The sequence below is a fragment of the Ceratotherium simum genome, chromosome 14 (genome assembly GCF_057802395.1).
Source record: "Ceratotherium simum simum isolate JZ-2026a chromosome 14, ASM5780239v1, whole genome shotgun sequence".
Lineage (NCBI taxonomy): Eukaryota > Metazoa > Chordata > Mammalia > Perissodactyla > Rhinocerotidae > Ceratotherium > Ceratotherium simum.
Genome location: NC_141913.1, coordinates 29,824,651 through 29,851,875, shown reverse-complemented (window position 1 = coordinate 29,851,875; position 27,225 = coordinate 29,824,651). Strand labels below are relative to the sequence as shown.

At 38.7% G+C, this 27,225-nt stretch overlaps 1 protein-coding gene across 9 annotated transcripts in view; it reads right to left on the bottom strand.

Moving 5' to 3' along the window:
- The window catches only part of LOC147915291 (uncharacterized), a 249,875-nt gene that overhangs the window by 187,220 nt on the left and 35,430 nt on the right, over positions 1-27,225 (bottom strand). The window contains exon 2 of one of the 9 annotated variants that reach the window (XR_015554307.1): positions 23,767-25,860. The exons of the other annotated variants lie outside the window; for them this stretch is intronic. The gene's annotated coding sequence lies outside the window, so the exon portion shown is untranslated. Of the gene's footprint in view, positions 1-23,766; positions 25,861-27,225 lie in introns of those variants that run through there. 9 annotated transcript variants of the gene reach the window in all.

Here is a 27,225-nt window from a genome sequence, read left to right as displayed (position 1 = left end):
ATGATTAGGGATCAAGGTCTATATTAGTCTTGCCTGGTCAATTTTGTAAAACTGCTTAGGACAATATCTTGTTGTTTCCATTTTGACCAGCAAAGCAGTAGGAAGGAAAGAACAACCAGGCCACTGGCAACAGAAAATGTGCTCTTCTCAAAGGTAAGAGGAAATCTGTTCAAATAGTTCCATTTTCCTGTTTCAAAACATTTTAAGGATCTCATGGAGCTCTGACCTTCATTATCTAACTTCTGGCCTTCTGGACTCTGAAAATTTAAGCTCTCTTGTTAATAATTTCAAGGATCACTTTATTACCACTGGAAGAACAAATTAAAGGCAAAAGATGTATTTTAGCTATAAAAAGCTGGATATTTTGGAATTCTGAGTGCTTGAGTATGCCACTGAAGATGTCTGACAGTGAAGATATTGGTCTGAGTCCCAGAAGGCATCTGAACACTTATATTGCTCAGAATTCATTGGCCTTCCTGATGTAAAGATTTCAACAAATCTGGTATATTTTAGCCATTCTTTCTTCTAAGTTAGCCTCTTTCTCATTCTATTATGTCTTCTGGAAACTCTGATTGCAATGACGTTGGATTTTTTAAACTTTATGCTTCATGACTCTTGACTCTTTAATTTACTATTGCTTGTCTCTCTATGAGCTATATCATAGATTCAAAAAAAAAAAAAAAAAGACTTGTCTATTTTCCATGTTTCTAATTTTCCCTTTAGTAGTGTCTAATTCTCTATTAATGCATCTGAGTTTTTATTTTAAAATTTTTATTTTTTTTTCTCCAAATTCCATTTACTCCAAATCTAGTTAATAATATATCTCTTAGTTATTGATCTTATTTTTAAATATCTGTTTTTTGGTTAAATATATTAAATATAGTTATTTTATATTTTGTGTCTAAGTATAATATCTGAAGTCTTAATGAGTCTGATTTTACTATTTGTTGTTTCTTCTATTTTTAACTCATAGTGCTTTGGTATATATCTCACATATATATGTAATTGTATATATATATGTATACACATGACATGATATACACATGAGATATATATATATATATTCTTTTACTATAAGCTTCTCATTTTCCTTGGAACGTTACCTATGGGAATTCTTGAGTCCTTAGTAAAAGTAGCATGCTGCTAAAGATGAATTACAGTTACTTTTAGTCATTGAAGGCGGGTGTATGTTGAGTGGGGATGGGACCAACCAGTTCAAGAACATTTAAAAATAACTTCTCTATTTGAGATTTTTCAGACCATGCAAGAAGAGTAAAGTAAGATGACAAACCTATATGAAGGCTGGCTTGTTCTCAAGGAATAATTTATTTTATTTCTTGACACAGTGCCAAGATCAAGACAGGTAAGCCTTCTTAACCTAACTTCTTAACCCTTTGAGTTCCTAACTTTACTGAGTGGTCCTCACTTAGACACTCCATTTTGAATTAGCCTATGCTTCATTTCTTGCTTCTGTGACTTAGACCAAAATATTCAGAATTGAAACAGCCTTTTGCACCCAATTAACCTTCCTGGTTTCCGGTCTTCATTTTATTTTGGGGAAAAAAGAGTTTTAAAAACTTTATATGACATTTTAGAGTCCTTTTTTTTTTAAAAAAAATTCAAGAGGATCCTTGGGTTATCTGTTAGGGAAATGGGATTACATCTGACAATCAACCTGATACCTGATAATCTGATTATTTCTGAGTAGAAATAGAACTAAACTGTGTGTAAAGTTGCTCTCTCAGTTGGGCAGTTAGAAAGAAGTCCCTGGGTGCCAATAAAAGAGACCATCAACTGGTAAACGAGGGTAGTCCCAAAGATCTGAAACTTATACAACATGCCCCATAACCAGCCTCATTACCCCAACACCAAGGGAAATTGTTTTTCCCTTCTTCTCATATAATTTTCAGATTGTCTTGGACATGGTTTTCGCCTGCATGACTTTTTTTATGGAAAGATTAACTTGATTTCACATTTATAAAGAAAGTGAGAAGGTCAGAGATGCTGAAGCCATCACTCTGCCTCTCAGAATTCCATTTCTTCCTAGAAATGACCTGGCTAAGGATACACCCTAGTAAACACTCTTGGTGGAAAAGAATAAAATACATTCATTCGGTGGTTTATTCTCATCAAAGATACAATCTAAACTTTTCTTTTCTTTGCTATTCAATATCCTTAACCTGTATAGCTTTATTTCTCATCTTTCTTCCCCCTTTTTTCCCCTCCATGTTTGCCTTAAAAATTGTTTATAGTTATCTGAACATGCTAAGATATTTCTTGCCTCTTTTTCTCTCCATATGTATTCTCCTCCTCTACTTCAACATGTCAAACTCTTATGTTCCAACATCTATCTAAATGCTCCTCTGGTTATGGATCATCTCTCTACCCTCTGCCCTGAGAAGTGTTCATCTCTTCCTTTAGGCTATCACTGTATCTTTTCTTCAGGTCTATTAAAACAGCTGTCAGCCATAATCAAACAATTTATATATATTCCTCTCTCCCTTAATGACATCTGAGCTCCTTAAAGGTGAGAGCAGCAACTTTTTCATCTTTATATATTCAATGCTAGAAAAAATTATAATTGCTCAATAAATGATTGATTAATTAATTAACATAGAAGACACTGTCAGTGTCTGTTTTCATGAGCTTAGGTATATATGATGACCCGGAATTAACACACATAAAACACTGATCCACCAAGGCAGTCAGAGATCCATGAGGTATGATACAGCAACCAGCTGTTATAGGAATATGGGTATTAATACCAGCTCAAGCCCACCTTACTATATGTCTTCTTCCTTGATTAGTCATGACGTCAGCCTGGATACTGTGAGAGTTGCAATATCAATATCTCAAAACCCTTCCACTTGCAAGATCCTAGTTAAAGTGTGGCTTAACGTAGTATAGAGGGATATATTCCACAGTTGATTTGACTTCATATGATTTTCTCCAAAATTCCTAGTGGATGTTAGGTCAGATATAGCTATACTCATCTTACATACCATGAAATTTTGTTAATGAAAAGTCATTGTGTCGAGATTAGTCTCTACACTCAATTACTATTTGTTGTTCCGATTAACTTGGTAGTGGGAGAAGCAGGACTAGCCTCCCAGTAATTGGAATCATGATCTGAAAATCAGCCCATTATAGCCAGCTGCTTTGATATACCCACAGCTCAATATTCAGCCCAATTTTCTGAACATGCTAAGATATTTAGCAGTTAAAGGTATTTTGTTTGTTTGTTTGTTTGTTTTAATCTCCATAACACTATAAGATTGCCAAATAGAGGTTCTACTTGGGCATCTGAATCAATATTTTCTTTCCTTGACCATTGCACTTGTGCCATAGTGCTTGTTTCTTTGTCATTATTCTTTGGTTTGCTTTGGTTTTCGTTTTTATTTTCTATTTGCTTTACTTTTCTGGAATTTTGGCAAAAAAAAAATAAGAAAATGGCTGTTACTCTTACGTGTTTATGGGGTTAAAAGAAAATGAAGAAGGTTATCCATCTTTACCATCATGTTAGGCTGATAATCTAAATAAGAATGAAAATTAAGCAAATTTCTGGTCAATGGTAGGAGTGAGGATGTGCTTAGGAATGAAAGATTCAATTGCTCCTTGAACTGCTGGGCAGCAGCAGGGCCTGTGAGGGCTGGGGAGCCTTGGTTTCTGAGCACTGTGGGGGGAGCAAATAGACATTTGTGTGTAAGTTGCCTGGGTACTGGGAGGCATCTGAATGAATATGTGGTGATGTTCAACCCCATCGTGTTTATATGAACACACATTACCATTTCCCGCAAGGAAGCTGATAACAGCACCATGATGCTTTGCTATAAAATCCATTGAACATTTTCCTGCATGTTTTACTCCCTTTAAAATGGCTCAGGAACAGGCATGGGAAGTGCCATTGTCCCTCAGTAACATTCTTTTCCCCAAATGAGAACCCATTGGAACACACTGTAGGGGTGTTTCACTGCAAAGTGCTTGGCATAGACGACAGGAGCAAATGAGGGATTTTCCTCTAAACCCAGCAGGTTTGGGGGTTGTGTGTGCTGGGGGTAGGGTGGCGTTCATTGTTTTTCACTTCTCTCTGTATTTCTATGTTAAAGCTTACAGGAGCAGATAAAGAGCAAGGGGATTTAATTATGCGTAAATGGAAGACAATGAAGAGTCCTTAGGAGCGTAATTAGCTGTGGATGTAGATGTGTGCATCCTTGTAGCTGCATTTTATTTGCATAGCAATATGAAAGTTCAGAAACACAGAGGTTTAGGACATGTTAAAAGACCTTTGGGCCACAAAGACATATCTAGACGTTAGCACACTATTTTACGGATACCATGTGTTAGCACTGAATTAATAAAATGTAAGTGATAAGCTGCCCCATCCAATAACAACAGCAATAATAATAGCAAACATTTATCCAATAAAAGAACCCCTTCTGTAGCAAGGTAACAATATTTAAATATACTCTAAAATCTTTTTAAAAGAAAAGAAAAGAAACTAAAATCTTAAACCTATGGTTAGAGTTCTACTCATAATTCAATGTCTTCTGCTTCTTAGTAGTCCAGGGACCAAAGCCAGAGTCATGTTGATGCAATTGGAAAGTAACATCATATCACTGGGATATGAGAAGTGAAAAACTACTATATTGTGGTTGAGGTTCTGTATAACAAATATGTTCCTTTCTGTATATACGTTATTATAGAAATATCAGTACATATTATGATTACTTAAAGTGATGGATTCCTGCAGCCTGGACATTTCTTAACTTTTCATAACCATCCTTGATAACCTATCCTAATACTTAGTAATAACCTCTCTCCTGTCAACAGTTATTGCTCTGTCTCGATCACCTATATCCTTCCTTTTTCCTTTCTGGTTCATTTCCTCCTGATCTTTTTTGGTAAAACTAGAGGACAGTTAAGCTCTCTATTCTCCTTTACAACTCATCATTTTTTGTCATGGTTCTTCCTAACTCAAGACAGACTTTGTGGCAAAGAGGCCCAGCCAGTATTCGTGCAGAGTTGAGGAAATTCTTTTTCACCGTGAGAAAGGACAAGCAAGGCTCAGTGACCTATGTTATTAAAGAACATTTAGGTGAAAGATTACCAAGTCATTTAAATACTGAAAATGGTTCCTTAGTGACAAGGAGGGTCATTAAGGATATTAAGAGAAGATGTCAACCAATCAGAACTAAGAATCAATTAGATGAAATGGATAGGAGAAAAGAAGAATTAGACTAACACCTTACCTGTGTAGACAGGCCACACTGAGAAAAATCAGAGAATTAGAGTTGCCAATTGAGAAAATCAGGGTAAAAAGTCCACAGATGGAACTAGAAGATCTGGGAGAATTGTGCAGAATGGCTCTGCTCGAAGATGGAAGAAAATGACAATGTCAAACGTTACCTGAGCTCTGTGCTACCAGAAAACAGTGACACTTAAGAAATCTCTCTACTCTTTTGTTTCAGCTAACCACAAAAGACAGCTCTTCCCTCACATATTTTGAGATGTGACCCATCTCCGTTCTTCCACATGACTCCCATAAGACTCATGGATCACTCTCAGATCTACCTGTCTCTATAAAACCCCAGTCCCCTTTCTTTTGTTGAGATGTTTCTCATTAATGAATGTTCTCCCTATTTAGTAACCCAAATAAAATTATCTCCTTAATTGTGTGGTGCATTTTTTCTTTCACACAATATACATTTCTTCTAAAAGTACCAGTTGAATCTGCAAAAATTTATTCCCCAGTTGGTATTGCCATCCAGAAAATGATAATGCTCAAGTTTTAAAAGTGGAAGGATAAAGGAGTAAGAATAATTTAGAACCATTAAAATCTCCATCTTTTCTGATGGAAGCTTCTTCTCCACGTAACTCAAGAGACAGAAGTGTCCCAGAGCCAGGTGAACTGCTGAGTTTGGGTCCTAACTCACCCTGATCTCTACAGGAAGGATGCGACTAAGTAACATGGGATGAGAGAAGGTTCTGAACATGGAGGATTGCATGGTCTAATGTGGATGCCCTTTCTCCTATCCTCCTACAGGTCCTCCAGTGTAACCTTGGAGCAGGGACCACCAGTCTAGGAAGTGGACTTAGTAGGAACTGGAAGCTCACTCTTTTTCTGGAGATGGGGGTAAACACAGTTACTTTCACAGCACACTCAATCACCATTCCATCTTCAATCCTGAGAGCAGGCCCTTTCCCCCGCTGAGTTCTCAGTACCTCAACTTGGGGTGCACCTTCCCTTTGCTGAGCTCCAACAGCAGAGAATCTGTTATACTCAACCAATCAGCTTCGTCATATTCTATTTTATAGTACTAATTCACTGTATTAAATTAATTTTTAAATAGGCAATATATATGTACTCAAGACAAAATTATAAATATGCAAAAGTTAAAATTAAGTTTCTCTTTCACCCCTGACCACCGGTCCTTGTTCCCCAGAGGCAAACATGATTTCCAAATGTCTTATATTAAGTATCTTAAGCATTTACGTGATGTGCGCATGTGTATGTTTGCGTGTGTGAGAGAGAAATGTTGTATATACATATTATATATAGTTATTATACCTGTCATTATATATACAGTTAGTTCACTACTCCCATATTTATATATGATATCTGTGATATATTTTGTGTGGAAACACTATATATCACACTACCCTCTCTGTTTTGAACTTTGCTTTTTTATTTACTAACCAATGTATATTGAAGATCTTTTCATATCCATACATAAAAAGCTGCCCCATTCTTTTTAATAGCTGCAAAAGTCCATAAGATAATATGCCATAATATATTTAAGCAGTCCCCAATTGATGAGCATATAGGTTGTTTCTGATCTTTTTAAATATAAAAGACAATTCATGGAATCTTCTTGTTTATACATAGCTCTTGTGTGTTTGTCTGTATATCTGTAGGATAAATATCTTGAGAAAGAATTTCTGAGCCAAAGAGTAAATGCATTTTATGACAGGTATTGCTCAATTGCCTTCTACAGGTGTTTTACAATTTTACACTCCTTCTGCACTGTTTCCTCACAGTGTGTCATTTTGATGACACTCTGTGGAATCAGCTTTGTAGTCTGAATATACAAATAATTCAAATGTTATTTCTTTGCATATGAAATGTTCATTTCTCTTTTTTGGAATAATTACCTTTTCTAATGGCTATGTCACCTATCCAAATAGACAGTGGTCATCCTGAATGCCAGCATGTTTCTCTGTATGACCCTCTCCCCTTCCCCAGCACCCGGCCCATAGCCCTATATATGGAAGGTATTCAAAACAGTTTTGTTGACATTGATCCTACCCCCAGCACTGATAGGTATCACCAGGGCTTGAACTCACTGTGGTGGACTTCTTTCCTTCTCAGTTTCCAAGGTAGCCTCATTAGGACTCAGAACAGAAAATGGCTCTCCCCTCTCCCTCTGCACTGTTGATATTTAATGAGAAGTGTTCGGTGGAGGATAAATATAAACTCAGTGTCGTGTCAATAGAATGAAAAGAGGATGCATATAAATGAAGTTCTTGACAGGATGTAGGACTTAGAGCTTCTTTGGCTGGAAATTCTTCATTCGTGAAGCATGTTTTCCCTCAGGGGAGTAAAACAAGATTTGATTCAGTTTTTTTCCTAAAGTAAATTAAATAAAATGGTCATAAGGTCCCCAAGGGAAGATGTACTTCAGATTCTGATAGGATGATGGCTTATTCCAGAGCAAGTAACTTTTGAATAAATTGAAACTGTCTCTGATGAGACATGGGGGAGGAAGTGAATTGATGTACTGGTTTAATGAGCAATATTGTTAAAAACCCATTCCAAAGATCATCGTGTGTTCATGGCAGGTAGCTGAGTATAATGTTCAACTGAGAAGAGTGTTACTGCAGTCAACGTTGCTCGTGTTTATTTGAATATTTCTTCATCATTCCTCTGTACCCCCTGGGGACTAAATAATAGGTTGGGGAGAAGAATTCTTTATTTTTAATCATAAATCTACTAAAATGACATTTTTTCCCATTTCTTAGTCAACATTGGTTTTTATTTTACCAAATTAATTAGATCTAATTCTGTTGAAATCCACATACTTTTCACTCCCAACTATGTGTTGTAACATTGCATAATACTTATAAAGGATTTATAGAATGTTTATTAAGTGACTAGTCCTGTGCTATTTACTGTAAAAGCACAAAGAAAAATAAAGACACGTTCTAGATCAAAAAACAAAATAAAAGGAACTTTCTATACACCTAAGAAACAAATATGACCTCTAGAAGGCAATAAATAAAATGCCCACTTTTTCCCACCAGCTCCAAGTACTGAATTCCTTGCTTCCATCCTTGGTTTCTCCATTTACCCAGACAGGATACTGTAGAGTCACACTGACGTGAGTTCATATCCCACATCTTGCACTTACTGTGTGGACTCCAGTAAGCTAATTCATTTCTCTGAGCCTTGCCTTGTTTTTGTTATGTTTTGTGGAAAAATAAGAGACTATTTCTCCCAGATAACGTTATAAGGATCAGAAATAATGCCTGTAAAGTGTACAGGTATGCTAGAGATTTAAGACTTTAGAATCATTACCTGGAATCATCACCTGGAATCCTTCACCCTCCCCCAATTAATCATTTAGGTTTTTATTTTCTCTGTGATTCCCATTATCTTTTTCTTCCTTGGAACCTTCACTGCTAGCACCCTAGTTAGGTTTGAGCAAGTGGCCTGTGGTTTCTCCCCTTGTGCACTCAGTCCACTAGAGCCTGATTTGTCTTCCTCAAGTTCTGCTTTCAAAATGGCACAACAGTCACTCTCATTTCCTACGGAAAAAAGCGTAGGCCCTAAACGTTAAGTATCCACCATGAATGTCAGATGTGTCTGTTTTATTCCCTCTTACTCCCCTTCACATAGCCTTTCCTCATTCACACTGAACTTCTCACCGCTGTCCAAGTGTTCTGTTTGCTTCTTCTGCAATGAACTTTCTTCACTGCTCATGTACTAAACTCCTATCAGCCTTCAAAGCCCACCTCAACTACAACTTCTAACCACTTGCCTTACTCACATTTCTACTTCTATAACTTTTTTCATACCTCTCTTAGACTACTTAGCACACACTTCTTTGAATTGTAGCTGTTTGGTGCCATTCTTCATTTCTGTATGATATTAAATGTCACTGAAGGCAGGAGATGGATTTTTTTTTTGTCCCAGAGACTGGATTTAATTTGCCTTGGGATGCAGTGTGGCAAAATGGCTGAGAAGAAATGCTAGATCAGATTGCTTGAGTTTCCATTCCAACTCTGCATTTTATTCTCTGTGTTTAACAGGTTTGTTATATCCAGCTCAGTTTCCTGAATTCCCTTCATTAATTTATTTATTCAAAAGATTTCAAAAAATTAATTCAGGGAGCTACTATGTGCCAGGAGTGCATTAAGAACAGACTTCAGGGCCGGCCCCGTGGCTTAGCAGTTAAGTGTGCACACTCCGCTACTGGCGGCCTGGGTTCGGATCCCGGCCGTGCACCGACGCACCGCTTCTCCAGCCATGCTGAGGCCACATCCCACATACAGCAACTAGAAGGATGTGCAGCTATGACATACAACTATCTACTGGGGCTTTGGGGGCAAAAAAAAGGAGGAGCATTGGCAATAGATGTTAGCTCAGAGCCGGTCTTCCTCAGCAAAAAGAGGAGGATTGGCATGGATGTTAGCTCAGGGCTGATCTTCCTCACAAAAAAAAAAAGAACAGACTTCACGGGCCTGGGACCCATGCATTCACACAGGGCCCTGAGCTGAGAAGGACCCTGCACTTGGCTTAATGTCCTGCTGCCGTCATCTTGAAATTCTTAATAATTTATTAACAACGGGCTCATATTTTTATTTTTCTACGCCCCAGAAACTAGGTAGCCAGTTGTGATGATGAATAAGATAAACACAGTCTCTGCTCTTATGATGAGACGGAGCATACACAAGCAAATCAGGAAGTGAAAAAGGAAAATATCAGTGATCAGGGTTATGAATGCCTAGGTGACAACTTTACATTTGGTGATCAGGGAGAGCCTTTTAAGTTACATGTAAAGCTGAGATTTGAACGATAAAACTTACCACAGAAAATGCTGAAGAACATTCCAGGTAGAGGAAACAACAAGTGCTAAGATGCTAAGGCAGGAATGAAATTGGAGGCTTTAAGAAACACCGTTCTTGGGAAAGAAAGAGCGAGGTAGAGAATGATTAAGTCTTAAGATTAGCCTGGGCCAGATCATTAAGGCCAGGCTACGGGGTTTGCATTTTATTCTAAATGTGATAGGAAGTCATTATAGGGTTTATAGTGAGGACATTAAATTTGATTTATATTTTAAAAGATCACTCTTTTCAATTATAATGAGACAGAAATGGAGCTGGCATATCAGTAAGAAGACTACCGCACAAGTCTAGACAAACAATGATGGTGGATTGAACCAGGATGGTGCACAAGTAGCTGGAGGGAAGTGAAAGCATTTAGGATACATTTTGGAGATAAAGTCAATAGGACTGCTGATGGATGGGATATGGGGGATGAGGGAAAGAGAGAGATCAAGGAAAAACTTAGATTTTTGGTGATGATGTCATTTATTAAAATAGAGAAGATGGGCAAAAATAATTTCAGAGAGTGATACTATGTGTTCTTTCTTGGACATGAATGAGGGGAAGTCAAGAGGGAAGGTGGGTACTGTCACCATCATAAAACAGGAAGAACAGCACCCACCTCATGTGTATATTCAATGAGATCACACTTTGCTCCATGCAAAGTATTATGCCCCATGCCTGCCACAGACACATGCTCACTATATGTTACTCATTTGCTATTTCTGAGATGCATTGCCAAGTGTAATTATAGAGTGTAATTCAGAGAACGTTATGATAGTAAAAGTAGCCTTAAAACGTCTAAAGGAAATAGCTAGACTGAAGGATAGGAAGATTTGATATAGGAGAAGGGATAAGGAGGTAGGACTTGTCCCTTTCTTTAAACAAATACTTTTTGCTTATTAATACCTCCATATTTCTATGGCTTCTCTTTGAGGAGTCTCTCTCAGAATATAGGAGCCAAAATTCAGCCACTGAAATAATGAAAAATAAAGAAATGTATGCAGCAAGGAGAAGGTACACAGTCCACATAATGAGAGAACAAGCTATTTACAAGCACTTCTTCAAATATTCTATAATTGACACCTGATTCAAATTCTCACCATTCCTCATTAGCAGGATCTGGCTTTATTTTGGAAGCCACAGTGTTTTTATTGTGAAAATGGAGGTAGATTTTAACGTGTAACATCTCCTCCGTTTTAAATGTCCTTCTGGTATTCTGTATGTGTAAAGCTGTTCTCACCCCCAGCAGGAAGTGCTTGCTCGAGGAAAAGCTGTTTCAACTTATTATTGGTTGGTTAGTATGGCAGAGACCAGTCACTTAGGACTGGACTTGCTAGTTAGCCAACAAACAGCTAAATAGCTTTTGGTGTATCTTATTTCCTCTTTTTCCTTTATCTTAGGTTATGGAAAGTACACCTTGAAGAATTTTAAATCACATAAATCATATATTATAGTATATGAAATCATTTGTTGTCTAGCATAGAGATTACTGACAGCTATCTTAAAATATTTTTGAAATTTTATCTTTGACTAGCATCTAAATATTGAAGTAATGAACCTATTCCTAAGCATAGTCTTATTTGATAGGTAATATGTTAGCATATTTCAGAATGTGAAACAATGCAGAAAGAGCACTCCCGGGAGGTGACAGATCTGGGTCTAGCATTGCCACCAATTTGTTCTACGGCCCTAAATGGCTTAGGATCTGTAAAATGAATGCAAAACCATGTGGTCTTACTAACGCTCCCGTACTCGGGTGAGGATTAAAAAACGAAACAAAATAGTGGCTGTAAGTGCAATTTGCAAAGACAGAGTGTCAGATACTAAGAGGGATTGTTATAAATAGCACTTGTCCTGTCCTGAGTCCCTCTCAGGGTCTCCCCAAATTCATCCTCTGCTGACTGTAGTTCCTCCAAAGCATTTTCTGTGCACCTTCCTCACCAGGGTCCTTTGCATTGTCTCAATTCTATTGCTCTGCAAAGGAAACTAAAAACACATATCTCGCAGATTTGTGTTACGCTAAATGATCATTTAAATGTTCAGATCGGAACCCCTGGAATTTTCCATCTGCCTTTCGTCTGCTGGGCTGGTTCTGGAAGGGCACTGCTGAGAGCTTCCCTGCGGGTTGGCTTTGCTGGTGGATGTGATTGAAAATCTGTAGCTAACACTTAAAGAAACGGGGTGAGGGGAAAGTTAATAAAGGACAAAAATAGAGATCAAAAGATATAAACACACATCGCAGTTTGATCTCAATATCGTTTTTTAAATAATAGATTTGCACATTTTCAAGATCAGCCTCTCTAGGGTTTCTTGCAGAGGACAGAATATTCTTGCGAGTTGCAGGGAAGCTGATCTCGTTTTAAAGAAAAGGAGAGAGGTGGCAAATTGCCAATTAGATTGCGAGTGGGGATGGGGATGGGGGCGTGGAGATGGATGGTCTTAACATCAAGAAATTCATGCTGATGACACAGAGAGGTTGAAGACACATTTTAGGCCCTGGAAAAGGCAGGCAAGCCAAACGTAGGAGGTGAAACAAATCACACACTTGCTTTTTGTTTTCGCTTACAAAAAGAGCCCCCCAAACATGGAGATCATTATACAGAATGTCCAAGGCAAATTAAAGAAAATAATTATTGTAGCTGATGAAGCAGAAACCCTATTAGAGCTAACAGCTACTTCACAGTACTCAGTGGTGGAGGTTCTGAACTAAATGCATTTTTCAGCATCTTTAGTGTAGTATATTAAATTAAGTTTTTAACCACTTTTCTCCTCCCCTTTATTTTCCTTCCTACCCTCCTCCCCTTTCTTCTGTCTCTCAGCAGGTGGTTCAAGGTTGGAAGTCTCTAGAATGTGCTACAAGAAAGGATCGGCTGAACAAGAAATCTCTTATTTCCAACTCCTTTCTCTCTAAGATGAAAAGTAAATAAAAACCTAGAGGGGTAATTAATGGTGGAGGGCTGGGGCTTAAAGTGACAAGCAGTGACCTGTCACCGCAGAAAATGGGGCAGAGAAGAGGCTATTGAGAAGCAGAGGGAATTCTTAAGCTTTACCTGGCTTTTTTGTGTTTTCACTTAAGGGAACTCTTGCATCCTGAAAAAAGATTTCCTTTATCCTAGTGTTCTCCTCCTGTGTGAAAAAGCAAGTCTGACATGGGGGAGAATTTCTGTTCATTTGGGATGTGTGTGTCTCTCTTATTTCTTAGCTAACATATACTGTTTTTTTTTAATTGATGTTGTTTTTAGGTGCATTTTTCTGTGTTGTACTTGGAGCCTTTCAACCCATAAGTCATATAGTTCTCTAATTAGCCACAAGTTTGTCAAGTATAGGGAATTGAGTCTTATACTGTTTGCATATTCCATGATGCTCCAGCAATATTTGTCAATTTTGACCATACGATGGATATATATCAGAAGTAGTTTGAATTTTTTTTTTTTGCTAGAACAGTTTCTGACCCAAAAGAAGCCCTATAGATGCTCTGTGACCACCCATTCTCATTTCCATAATGGATCAAAGTCAGTAGTCTTCAGCACTGTGCCGGCCTCACAGTGTCCAGTCCTCTGTTAGTTTAAGTGCAGGATTTTTACTTCCACTTCATCCAGGAAAAGACATGGGTTTCACGCAGGCCCTCCCCATCCCCAACGGACCTTCGCACTCTCCAGCGCGTGTTGTCAGAGCCATCTGTTCAGACACAGAACGGTTGATAGGTGGACAGGAACCATGCTGTAATACTTCAGTTTCTCATTTCAGAGTCTTTATCAAAGCTTTTCACATAGCAGGTACTCAATAAGTCTTTGATAATAATTTTGATTATCAAAAAAGCGTTTCAGATTAGATAGTCTAACAAAGATTGAAATACGTGTTTGTTAATAAACCTCAAGTCCTCTCAACTCCCCAAAAAGAGCTATTAAAGATTTTGCATCAGCTGCAGTGAGTGCTCACCGTCCAACACTTCAGAGGAATATGGGATAACTTTTGGTCTGCAGATGTCAATGCCTATTCCGTCTCTCCCACTTAGCTGTGAGATCATGGAAAAATGAGTCCAACCTCAATCACAACTTAGATCAGATGAAAGGAACCCTAGCTCTCCTGAATTCTAATAACTTCTACCATTGAGGCTTATTCTGTGCGAGGCATGTCCCTGAGTGCTTTACATGTATAGATGTATTTATTTCTCACAACAACCCTAGGTGGTGGGCACTATTGTTTTCTCATTTTACAGATAAGAAAACTGAAGCATGAGAGGTTAAATAATGTGCCCCAGATCACAGAGCTGGTAAACAGCTGAGCTGGAATTCAGTGAGAGAGTGTGGCTCTGGTGCCCAGGGTCTGAACCCATACACAACACTGTCTCTTGTTGGTTGTTGCAAGGATCAAAGCCAGTATTAGATGAAGAATTGCTGTAATACATTTTATTTTCAAAAATGGTATGAGAAATTTTGAGAGTACTTTAAAAAATGAAGGAGCTCACCAATTTGGGCCGTACTAAGCTCCTACTCCCTCTGACCCTATGTGGTCACTAGCTGAGAATCCCTGATTTTCCCCTTGCCATTAGCGAAAAGAGCCAGTGACAACCACACATGCCTCATTCAGCCCGTTACCTCCTGAGAACTGGTTGTGGCTGTTTTCAGTGGTGACATATTTCTCTGTTCCATGTAGTGAGCCAGGAGAACTGACTCTGGGAAGGAGTTCCAAGCTCTTTGTGCAGTGGTGTTTAAAATGCAAGATCCCTGTCTGGGAGAGAAATGACTTTCAGAGCCTTAATGCAAACCCCCGTTCTGCTCTCCAAGCAGCTGTGAGGCTGGCAGATCCCGTAGGCAGAGAAGGCACTTGCATGGGCCACGATGATACATATTTAGTAGCAAGGAAGACTTGATTCTGCACCTTGCTGGTTACAGCTGCCAGATTGTGAGCGATCGATAGAGAACTTTGTTAATGATGTGGAATTCACTTCTGGCATGCTCTGCACAAATACATATGCAATATATTATTAGTGCCCTAAACTATGGATCTGTCCAGATGCGATTTAATTCGAAGTCTGATTATCTTTCCTCTCCTTACCTTGGTAATTGGAGTGTTGTTGATCAGATTCTACTTTTAATAAAAGTGGCAAACCATGCAGCATCTCTCTGAAACAATTTATTTGGCAGCAAACCTCAGAAAATCACAACGAGGAGGTGATGAAATGACAGTAGATGCTATGGTAGCCCAGAGGAAAGCAAATCGCAGAGTTCCTGCAGTCCACATTTTTAAGAAATGTGAAGTGGGGTGGATTATCTTTGGAAATTATTAGAGAAGATGTATTTATACAGATTCCTTTCCAAAACATGAATCTAATCATCATCTCATAGACAAACGTGGAGTCTTAATGGCAAATGTTGATTTAATATTCGAGTCTGAGTCTTGCAGTAAAAAAGACTGAATTGCATTAGAAGAGCTGGACTAGAACTGAGTAGACATGGAAACCTAATACCACAGCAAATAAATCTGGCAGGACAATTTAAAGCTGAAAAGAAATAGAAAGATAAATGATGTCATAAAAGATTCACAGGGGCGTTTTTAACTGAACTGCTAAATATTTTAAAACAGAATAGCCAAGGCCATTTTGTATTAGAAACCCAAATGAGTGGCTCTCTCGATTTCTTAAATTTAGTTCCCTCAGTGTTTATCAAGCCTGTTCTGTCTGAAAGGTACTGTACTAGGCACTGGAATATTGCAATATTACCCAAGGGGATTACTGACTAGTAGGGGAGGTAAGGCAAGTAATTCAACAATTTAAATAAACACTATAATAACAGAGGAAAAACAATGTGATGGTGAGAATCTCATATTGTCATTCCTGCAAGCCCATTTTAAGGAAAAAGTCTAGAGATGTTGCCTTCTATCAAGTTCCTACGCCTTTTATTAAATGACCCAAGTGCCCTGGCTGCAATCAGAGACAGGGCTCCAGCCAGACACTTATATGTTGGCCGCCATAAAGAGGCCAGTGACTATTGAAGTGGCCTTTCTATATTGCATGGGATCTAAGCCATCCCACTGGATCACCTCTTTAGCTGGAGTGTTGGGTTCAAGAGAGAGGGTGGTAGAAGCTAGACAGCAATAGAAGCACATGCAAATGACAGAAATCATTTCCAAGATACTGACTCCTTGCAGTGGACCAGGGTCCAGATCTTGTTGCTATAGAGTAACCCCTTATGAACCATTGCTCTTATATCCATAAAAAACAGAAGCTTCCATGAGAATACATACTGCATTTGGTCCTAGATGAGAGAATATGAGAAGGGCCCGGAATGGTAATAAGCAGAGGCATTTTTAGCTTTAAAGGAAACTGCAGTGGGGAAAATAGATTTCTAAAGCCCCCTACAGAATTTGCTGACCGAGGAGCTGGTTGATATGCTCAAGGCCACTATTAATGAAAATGAAAAAAACACATGCAAGAAGATCCTAAATTCACAGCGGGCTTTTTTAATTGAACATTTACAAACTTTTAAAACTGGAAGACTTTTAATAAAATTAGATCAAACTTTTAACAGGCAAAGTTTGAGGGATGTACCTGGACCCAGCCTGAGCTGAGTAAATCATTGATAAATCCGAGAAAGCAAACACCCTTTACTTATACTCAAGCCACCACTTCCAGTGACATCACGCGTTGCCCTCTTTTATTGTTCAGGTTGTATCGGCACCAACGGACTTTGAGTAGAGTTGAAAGAAATCACCACCTAAGAATGGGGGGTGCTTTGTTAGATGACAAGGAGGCTCTCCCTGCCTAAAAATAGCACAGCTCCATCCTATCACTGGAGAGATGATCTCATGTGTTAAGACAAATTGAAATATACTTGGGAAAAAAAATTTGTTTTGTTTTGTTTTCTATTTGGTGAGAATTTTTTTATTAGATCCATTTAGCCCATCAGTCGCTATTGAACATGAGAGTGGAAGGCTGAATGTGGGACCTGTGATGGTGGCCAGACCAGGCTGGTTGAGGGGAAAGAGTAGAACATCAGGGGACTGTGTGATTGCTCTGGGGCCTTGTTTGTGTGGAATTTCATGGTAGGAGAAAGGCGCTAAAAGCAGCAGAAGGGTGTTGAACATGTTTCACTCCTTTTTCTGATTATGCTGAGGGCTACCCATGCTATAAATTTTTATAAATGCATATATGAGATAAATATCTTTCTCCTTACCAATAATCCTCCTTCTCCCTTTCAGACTTAGCAAACGTATCTTCATATTTCCTTCCCAACCTTTAAAAATCTGCTGTCACGAAAAAAATCTTAGGACAGTAGTTAATATTTGAATGTGGACTATTTATGGCTTAAACTGTATTTCTTTCTGGGCACATTTGTAACTAAAAGGATGCAAATTCTAAGATAAAGGAATATGTTTCTAATTGTGGAAACTTATCGACAGAAGGGCTTTGAAAGTGAGGATGTCTTCTGAGGGTGCCTCAAATCAACCCACAATGTCAAGTTACTCCAACTGTGCTTCAGGCAGCGCTGTGCTGATCTGAGGTAGAGACCCCTTCTTTTTCCCTCCCCCCAGGTGCCACCTCCCAACTATCAGGGGCAGACAGGCCAGGCCTGCAGAACTTACCCTATATGTTGATTTATTCTCTGCTTAAAATCATGTTTTCAAAAAGGAAAAACTCTGGCTAACAAATGTGCATCTTGTAATAAAACCTCAACCATTTGAAACTTTCAAAACCATTAATTGATAGATTTATTTTTATTTTGGATTTGAGTTTTGATGCTTAAAGAAGAGAAAAAATAAAGACCAGAGATGAGGAGGCAAAGTAGGATGTGGTGATTGCTCAACTTAGACATAAGAAGAATAATCTCTAGGCTCCATCTTGGGATAAGGCCCCACTGAGCCACCTTTTACTTTTTTTCTCATCTTCTTATAACATCAGATTCAGAGTTATGCACGGAGGCCCTACAAAGTCTTATATTAGCAAAATAAGAAAGAAAGAAAAAAGGGAGGAAGGGAGAAAGGAAGGAAGGAAGGAGAGAAAGAAAAGGAAAAAAAAAAAATCAATGATATTTACAAGACTGTCTATATTGTCGCATGGAGGTAAACTCACACATCATAGCAAGATTTTCAACACCAAATTTTGAAATTTAAAAATGTCATCCTGAGTGACACACAGAATGTAATTCACTGAATTTCTTATAATTTTATACAAAAGCATAGGTGGTTACCTTTTGATTCTCTGGGTTATATTGACAATAGAAAGGCTCAACGTCCTGAAAAAATATAGTTAGCAAAACAATCACTGTAATATCTCCAGAGGCTCCTCGGAAGCAACTAATCTCTTGGGTCCACACTTTCCAAGTCACATCTAAAGAGCATGTATATGTATCACGAAAACTAACACTGTGACGTAATCATTTATAGCTACCCCATAAAAGAATTGCCTTTTCAAAGCTGTTTAATAGATATCTGAGCTCTTGGTTACTCCTTATTTCTTTCATATGGTTACTTTTTTAATTCTTAAAAATAGTTATAAAAAGATTACAAAAATATAAAATAGAGAAAATTTAAAACTACCAGCTATCCCATGATTCTACCACATTAAATTTTTCCATTTTTCAAAACAATCCAATTAATGGATTGTACTTATGTTTGTTTATTTTTCATACACGATGATAAGAAAGTTATGCATAAACTTGTTTCTGTACCATTATAGAAAGTATGGGTTATTGTCTCCTCACTGACTTTGACGTACTGAATGCTGTGAGATAAAGGTCTAAAGGGTATTTCTCTTTCCTAAGCCATAAAATTTAAGACACGGAAAGAGCCTATGCTCATGTTATGTCTAGGTGGCTAATTCTGGAAGAGTTTAACCAGCTTGACTGGAGGTGACCAGTCAGTCAGTGCCATCCATGTTCTCAGCATTCCCTTGAAACCAAAACATCTTAGCCACAGTGAGAATACAACCCTCAAATAAGACTAAGTCTGAATAAGCCAGAAGTTAATGACTTTGATTTAAATAATTTGAAACTTCTATAAGTAGCAACCTCTTTCTCTAAATCAGAACTTGGCAGACATGCAGAACCCCCATGCTGAATGTTCTTGTATCCATCCCCCATGAGAGACAGAGTCTGGGCACGTACCATCCCTGGGAAACCAAAAGTGTCTTGGGAAAGCTAAGTGGCTTGAGCCACTCACCAAGTCTCTTTTGCTGAGTAGGGTTTTCTTCTCTCTGAGAGTTTCCACTTAAGAGGCCCAGGAGACCTAGAGGCATAACTAGCAGGTAGAGGGGCTCCTTTACTCCCTCTGGGTAGTTTGGGGTACTAGCCCTGAAGCAGAAACCAATGCACAGAAAGAAACAGCAGGTCGTTGGATAGCCCTCCATCCTTACTGCCCCTGTGCTACTCAAGGAACTCAGAGCCATGGTCATGGTACCTACAATAATTTGCTGACCCATATTTAAGGATGATTAGGGTCACCACTTTGCCAAACTCCACGGGGACTCCACTCCCACTGTGACCAGAGTGACTAGTGCTGCTAGGGATTATGCAGTCCACAAGCCAGATGCTGTGGCTGTGTGAGCTCTTTCTCTAAATATTTTAGGATTTTTGAGTCCTCAGTTTTTCACTACAAAAATCTACTACCTTTTTTTTTAAGTATGCTATTATAAATATCACTATATTCAGGAACAAAATTAGGTTTATTTTTAATAGAAAATACATAATTTTAAGAAAAACAAGGATGAAAGGGAAAAATAAAATGTACTTATTTATCATCTGAAGTCTATAATTACAGGACAGATATTGAATGACTGTCTTCATCAAAATTATCAAGAAACTAAGGAGTAAATAAGTAACTAGAGAGAAATTATTTATGATCTAAATACCAAGACTAATGTCTTTCTTTTCCTTAGAAAGGTGGTATCCTTCTCTGGAAGATATTTTTTCCATGTTTCTCAACTCAGTAAAGCATTACATGCTGTAATAGTTCTGTCTCCCACCTTCACCTGTCTACACTTTTAAAAATTTTCTTCCAAATTCACGTATGACTCCCATAGAGTCAAGTCAGAAGTTTGCACAAATGAAAAATACTTCACCAGACTTCCAAGAATATGTAACTTTTTACCAAATATTTTCCAGTTGGTGGTGTCTATATTTGACTCCGTATCCTCCAGAGAGACAGGCTTCTGGTGGTATGGGCCAGGAATCAACACTTTAACAAACAAAATCTGTTTATAGTGGAGCACGATACAAGGATTTGATCTCAAAAGGCCCTTATCTTTTTCACACATTTCCTCTGACACAGAACTTTATGGTATTTGCAACTTTTAGACCATAAAGGAAATACATTTTTGCTACATAGTGTACTGGAAATAGCAGTGGACTTGGAGTCAAGTGGGAAAAAATATATATTAAGCTTGGCATTATGACTCTAGAATGTCCTACTCAAAAGCATAGACGTCCATGACAACAAAACATTTGTTTCTCCATCCCTCCCCTCTACTATCTTCAGAATGAAAGTGCTGCATATACTGCTTCTGAAGAACACAAATTTCACATTTTCCATCAAATCATAAGATATGACTTTAAAAAGAACTGAGAGAGAGAGAAAGAGAGATGAAAAAAGAGGGAAGAGAGAGTGCTAAATTAATCAAAAAACATTTATTCAGTTTGCCTGCAAATATTGAGAATGGCTGGGTATCTTCCAAGGGGGTCTATGTTTTTCTGTAAATATTTATATTTTTTTGAAACAAGACACCCTGAGCTACGCAATTGCTTTTCGGGGGCAGTAGCCATTTTAGCAGGAAAGTCTGCATTTGTTCTGCCTTTCCAATTTTCCATGGTATGACATTATGAACAATGATAGGTTTCACAGACTTAGTAAAATTTGTTGTTGTCCTCAGAAGCTTGGCCTTGCTTCCCTCTTGGTGTAGGCAACAGTAGCTTAGCCTGCAAACTGTCCTGCATGGCAACAGAATTGCCCCGCACCCAGGCAGGGGTGCGGGGAGGAGGGGCTCTTCCTTTCTTTCTCTACCTGTTTGCACAATTTTTGTTGCATATTTATTCCTGGGATCTTCAAGACAAGGTTCTGGTGTTCTGCAACTCACTAAGCCACATTCATTCTTATAAAAATGTGGTGATTCAGCTGAATACCTAGTCACTTCCCCCAGCTGTCACTTCCTCTTTTGACAGAGGCTGAAATCTCATCAGACAGGGCCCTTACTCAAGTTTGGGTGGAATTAAATTCCTTTGGTCCAGACGATATGTTTTCATGCTGTAAGTGTATGCAGTTCTTCAAACTAGCTTGGTAACATACAGACTGAGATAGTGACATTCTGCATATTTTTTTTTCCTATCTTTTTTTTTTTTTCCATCCTGCTAGGGAATGTGGAGGGGTAGAAGGGAGAAGTCAAAGAGAGAGGTAAAGATTTTCACCTTGTTTTCATGTGTTTTCCAGGTAAGTACTTAGCCCCGTAGTTATGATTGTCACCCAGAGAGTACCTCAAGCTTTGTGCAAAGAATACACTACTTAATGAATTCTCTCTGGCCTCCAGGCCATGGTCTGTCATGACTAGGTCAGTGGGGTTTCCTGAGATGGCTGTCACTTTGAGAGGTGACAAAATCTTTTCTCTCCCTGCAAAAGAAGTTTTGATATGTACATATGTTGTAGTTTGCTCTCCCAGAATTCCAAGTCCTGCAATGCCAGTGTTGTGACAAGCAGTCATGTCAAGATATTTTAGACTTTTTCTATCGGGAAAATATTCCTGTGCCAGAGCATGGTGACAGAGGACAGGACTGAGGACAACTGAAATAGGGTTTACCTTTTGTGTTAGAGGCAGACCCCTCCTCTGAGCAGAAGAGGAGGTGCCAAGAGTAACCACAGCCTGAGGGCAGAAAAAATGGAGAGTTTCTAGTCAACTGGCATAAAATCTCAATTACGCAAAAAGAAGTTCTAGAGATCTGCTGTGCAACACTGTGCCTTTAGTTAACGATACTCTATTGGACACTTAAAAATTGGTTGAGGGTAGATCTCACAATAAAATAAAACTAAAAAAGAAAAAATAAAACAGTGGTGACATATCAGTGGCATCTGAAATGTCCCGGATCCCAAATATATCTCTCCCACAGGCTGGCTGAGGACTCACTGCCTACATTTTGTGAGACTTCCCTTTGATTTTAAAAAGTAGTTCCAAAACTGTATCACTACAAAGCAGGGGGAAAGGCAGGAAAGCATTACGTTATCTTTGTGGAGTTCATCCTGTCTGGGAGCCAGGTGCCTACAGTTTGAGAAGGGCCTTGCTATGATATGAGTGGGAAATACGGCAGGCACTGTTCTCCCTCAATTGACATTGGTAATCATCTTCCAATTGAGATTGTCTAGATGGTAACAGTTGTCACCCAAAGACTAAGATGTGCCTGAACATCACTTTATTTTCAAATAACTCACATTTCCTTAGATTTTAGGTGCCATCCTGATGGACTGGTAGGGACTTTAGCCATAGTCTTCTGGGATCCACCTCCCATGTACTGAAGTATATTTTTTGGTTGAGGCCGAGTTTGGTTTTTATTTTTATTTATTTATTTATTTTTTTAAATAATTTATTTATTTATTTATTTTTCCCCCAAAGCCCCAGTAGATAGCTGTATGTCATAGCTGCACATCCCTCTAGCTGCTGCATGTGAGACACGGCCTCAGCATGGCAGGAGAAGCGGCACGTCAGTGCACGCCCGGGATCCGAAGCCGGGCCGCCAGCAGCAGAGCGCGTGCACTTAACTGCTAAGCCACGGGGCCGGCCCCCGAGTTTGGTTTTTAGATGTTGACCCACAGAGGTCACTGCTGAGAAGCTCCTTATTCTTGCCTGCATGGCCACTCTCTGTGGTTTCTAGATCTCATCTGTGGGTGCAGGAGTCTCTGTTGTTACTGTGCCAACAAGGTCATGGAGAATTTGAGAGGCTACAAATCACCTTTCTGCTCTAGTCACAGCCATTCTTTCTTTGGTATGTATTTCTTTGTCCTCCTAGGCATCTGCCCAGTTAGTTCAGAGACCTTCTCCCTGGACTCCAATCACACCTTTACTCAGCCTCTTCCCCCCACCTTGCTCCACTATATCTCTTTCTCCTATGACGCCTCCAAACAGGGAGATCCTTTGTCAAGCCTTAAGATCAGGGCTGCTGGATTGGGAGTTCATTTTCCTTTATTTCAGCAATTCCTTCTCCTTTCTTCACTGAACACAGAGACTTGAATGGGAAAAGAGAAAATATAAAAAGGCATAAAAAAGATATGAAAATGAAAAAATATATAATTTCACCACTAGGGCCTCCATGTATATTTCTGCAGGTTGTTAACTGTCAACTGACCAGTGGCCTAGAGGATGAATGTGGAATAAAATCTAGCCAGATCTTAGCTTGCCAAGCCATCCTGCATCCACTAAGAAGGGGTGACTTTTTCTAATTCATATGAGGTACCTCATGGACTAGCGGTGGTCTTGCTAAGGATACAGGCATATTATCAAGAATTCCTCAAAGCTGAGAGGAACTTTCCATTCCTGGCAGCTTTATCAACACACAGCAGACTCCTTTGGTCTTTTTTTTTTTTTTTTTGTGAGGAAGATCAGCCCTGAGCTAACATCCATGCCAATCGTCCTCTTTTTGCTGAGGAAGACCAGCACTGAGCTAACATATATTGCCAATCCTCCTTTTTTTCCCTTTTTCTCCCCAAAGCCCCAGTAGACAGTTGTATGTTGTAGTTGCACAACCTACTAGTTGCTATATGGCCGGACAAGCGGTGCGTCTGTGAGCTTCCAGGATTCAAACCAGGGCCTCCAGTAGCAGAGCACACGCACTTAACTGCTAAGCCACGGGGCCGGCCCCTCCTTTGGTCTTTAATCCATTTTCTCCTCTGACTGAGCACAAGTGTCATGTACAAAAGAAGGTGATTTTATACCTTGACTGCTGTACTTGATTTGGTCCTGGAAGCGTGACCTTTGGAAAGCTCCATTTGTGAAAAAGGTACTTTGATGTTTCAGGAAAAGGGAAGGTCATGAGGAAAGGCAAAGATCACAGTTTCTCTTAGGAAATGCTTTCCTATCCAGTGAAACAACAAACTGTAAACTTGGCTTGGAAAAGGAATATTCTCAAAAAATGACAATGACAGCTCTGGATTTAATTCACTTCTCTGACTCTGACAATAAAGTGACAAATGAAATCAGTGACTGTCCTGGAATAGCTATTGCTTCAGTGGTTAAAGAATGTGGCCCTATACGCCAACGGAAACATGCATTATTGGAGAAAGTGGCTCTTCTTTACCAATTATACATTTATGTATTGAACTTTATATGTGGATATGAAACACTTGATCTAAGGATTCTAGCAAATACAAGTGCCTTCAAAGAGTAGGCAGATAACATAACTACATAGTAGCTATACATATACAGTAGGGACAGGGGAAAAAACTAGAGAGGCATTTCTGGTCTAAAAGCATTCAAACACATAATGTTAAACAGGGTGTCTGCCAATATTAAGGGTAGATTTGAGCCACCTCTATAAAATTCCTGCTTCTGAGGATACTAAGATAGGAGGAAGAAATAAACTTGACTATATACATCTACTGTTATCAGGCATCTTAACAATCTGTAGTTTCCTCTCATTTTATGAATAGGTAATTAAAAAGTCTAAGAGATTATGTAACTTGTCTAAGTTTACATTCTTAGAGTGTGGCGGAGCAAGGAGTCAATCACAAAATAAATATTGTCCCAATAGAAGTGTCTTCTTACACTATCATGCTGCCTGCCTTAAAGACCTCATCATCTCACTGAAGAGTGGAGAGGTATATAGAGGAAAAGGTGAGCCAGTTGAGTGATGTTGACAGAAGACTAGAGGTGGACAAACTACTCTAAATCTGGGTGGGTAAAAGAGGTTTTGCCTTTTTCAAAGATTAGGAGGTGTAGAAAGCAGGTGTATAATCGCATGAGGAAACACTGAAGTGATTAGAGATTTGGATACTGTTGCTAAAAGCTTGTATTTGGGAGAAGGAGGTTCGGTGGGTTAAGCAAGGTGTATTGGCTAAAAGGTAGAAGAAACTACATGTGATCTTTACTAGAAAATAAACTTAAGTAATGGTTGTTATTTCCAATCCATGAATAAAACCATAATTTGCTTCATCACTCCCAGCTTTAAAACTTTGACTCTATTATTCTACTCAATAATGTTTCAGTAGGTAAACCATCCATAACCATATAAAACAAAGAAGCTGTTTTCTGGTCAATGTGGATACTTAATTCCAGGAAATGAGAGGAGAAGTGAGGAAACAGAGGGAATGTAAGGGATTCTGATTTTTAGAAAGCCAGTGTCTCATGGAATCTTATGGAAGAAATTAATTCAAACTGTCTTGGATATGAGTCCTGTCATATGTGTCAAAGACTCTCAGAAGAGTCCAAACCAATAATGATAAACAAGACTGTGTCTTGCTGGGAGGAGGTGGCTTTTACTGTGCCAAAGACTACATTTTCTGAACAGCAGTAACCAGTTAATTGCTCTAGTGTGTACTACACCATGGGAATCCCTTTCAGAGTTAGACTACATAAAACTTCACAACTTGAAGGATTAAAAGACAGGAAGAGACAATTTGTTTGTTTTTTAATTTTTTTTAGGATCCAATAAAACTTAGCTAGCTTTGCAAATAGCCACCAGCCCACTAAAGAGATCAAGGAGTAGGTCTGATAACCATTACCTGAGGCCATGGAATATAGAGTTTTCCTTACGATTGGATTAGTTTAAATTTGCTGCTCCAGCCCTAGGAAAAATATAATAGTAAGAATTGTGAATCCCTCCAGTGTTTCTCTGCCTCTTTTTTCCCACTAAAATAGTTTCTATTTGTTGAACGCTTATAGCATAAAAGGCACTTTTTCCTACTAATTTAACCCTCAACATCCCTATAAGGTAACTACTGCTATTATCGCTATTTTACAGATAAGAAAATGAAGGGTGGCTTAGACTTCTAAGCTACTATAAACTTCTAATTTTTATAAGATGCTATTATAGTCAAAACATCCCACTTGACTCTGTCCATGTGCATAATGTCTTCTCTCTCACATTAAAAAATAAAAAAATAAAAACTCCTAAACAGGACAGCCAAGAGTTGATGTGCATACCAATAGAATAACTTAGAACGAGTGTGACTTCTCCCAAAATTGGCATTTCAAGTAAACATAGAGTCTTAAGCTAAATAAATGAAGTTCCACTATGAATCAAACTTGAAGTATCACAAGCAACTTGTGTATGAAGGGTAGAGGTAGAGAATACTGTTTTGTGATGGCAAGGCATTCATAGTCAGGGCCACTCCAAGGGGTAACATTGCTGTGGTTTTAATGTGAATGGCACTCCCGGAGGAGTGCAACCTGGAAGCTCTGTTCACAGAGCCCTTGAAATCATGACACACAAGCGTTGACCTAACACTTGAGCCTTGATCCTAAGAGTACTGTTGCCCACACTCCTCCTCCTCACACAATATGGCATACGAACCAAATAATATTTAAAATATTTCAGATGTGCCTGGAGTGTGAATGAAATGCTGGGAGCAAATAAAATGTTTTTTTCCCCTCCCCTCTGGACTCAGATATTTCCCAAAGTTTTACTTTTGAATTAATATACAGTAAAATTGTTTTTTTTATAGTGCACAGTTCTGAGTTTTCACACATATACAGATTCAGGTAATCATCACCACAATCAGGATACAGAACAGTTTCAGCATCCTCGAAAACCTCCCACGTGCTGTCCCTAAAGCATGGCAACCACTCCTCTGTTCTCCATCGCTCTAGTTTTACCTTTTCCAGAGTGTCCTATCAATGGAATCATACAGTATGTAACCTTGGGAGACTGGCTTCTCTACTCAGCATAATTCCTTTGAGATGCATCAATGCTGTTGCATGTATCAGTAGTGTGTTTCTCTTCATTAGCATTAGTACTAATATTAATATTAGTAATATTCCATTGCATAGATTTACCAGTTTGTTTATCCACTCATTTGTTGAAGTATATTTGGGCTGTTATTTCCAGTTTGGGTCAACTATGAATAGGTCTACTCTACGCGTTCACATACCGGTTTTTGTATGAACCTAAGTTTTACCCAGGGTAAATACCTAGGATTGAAATCACAGTG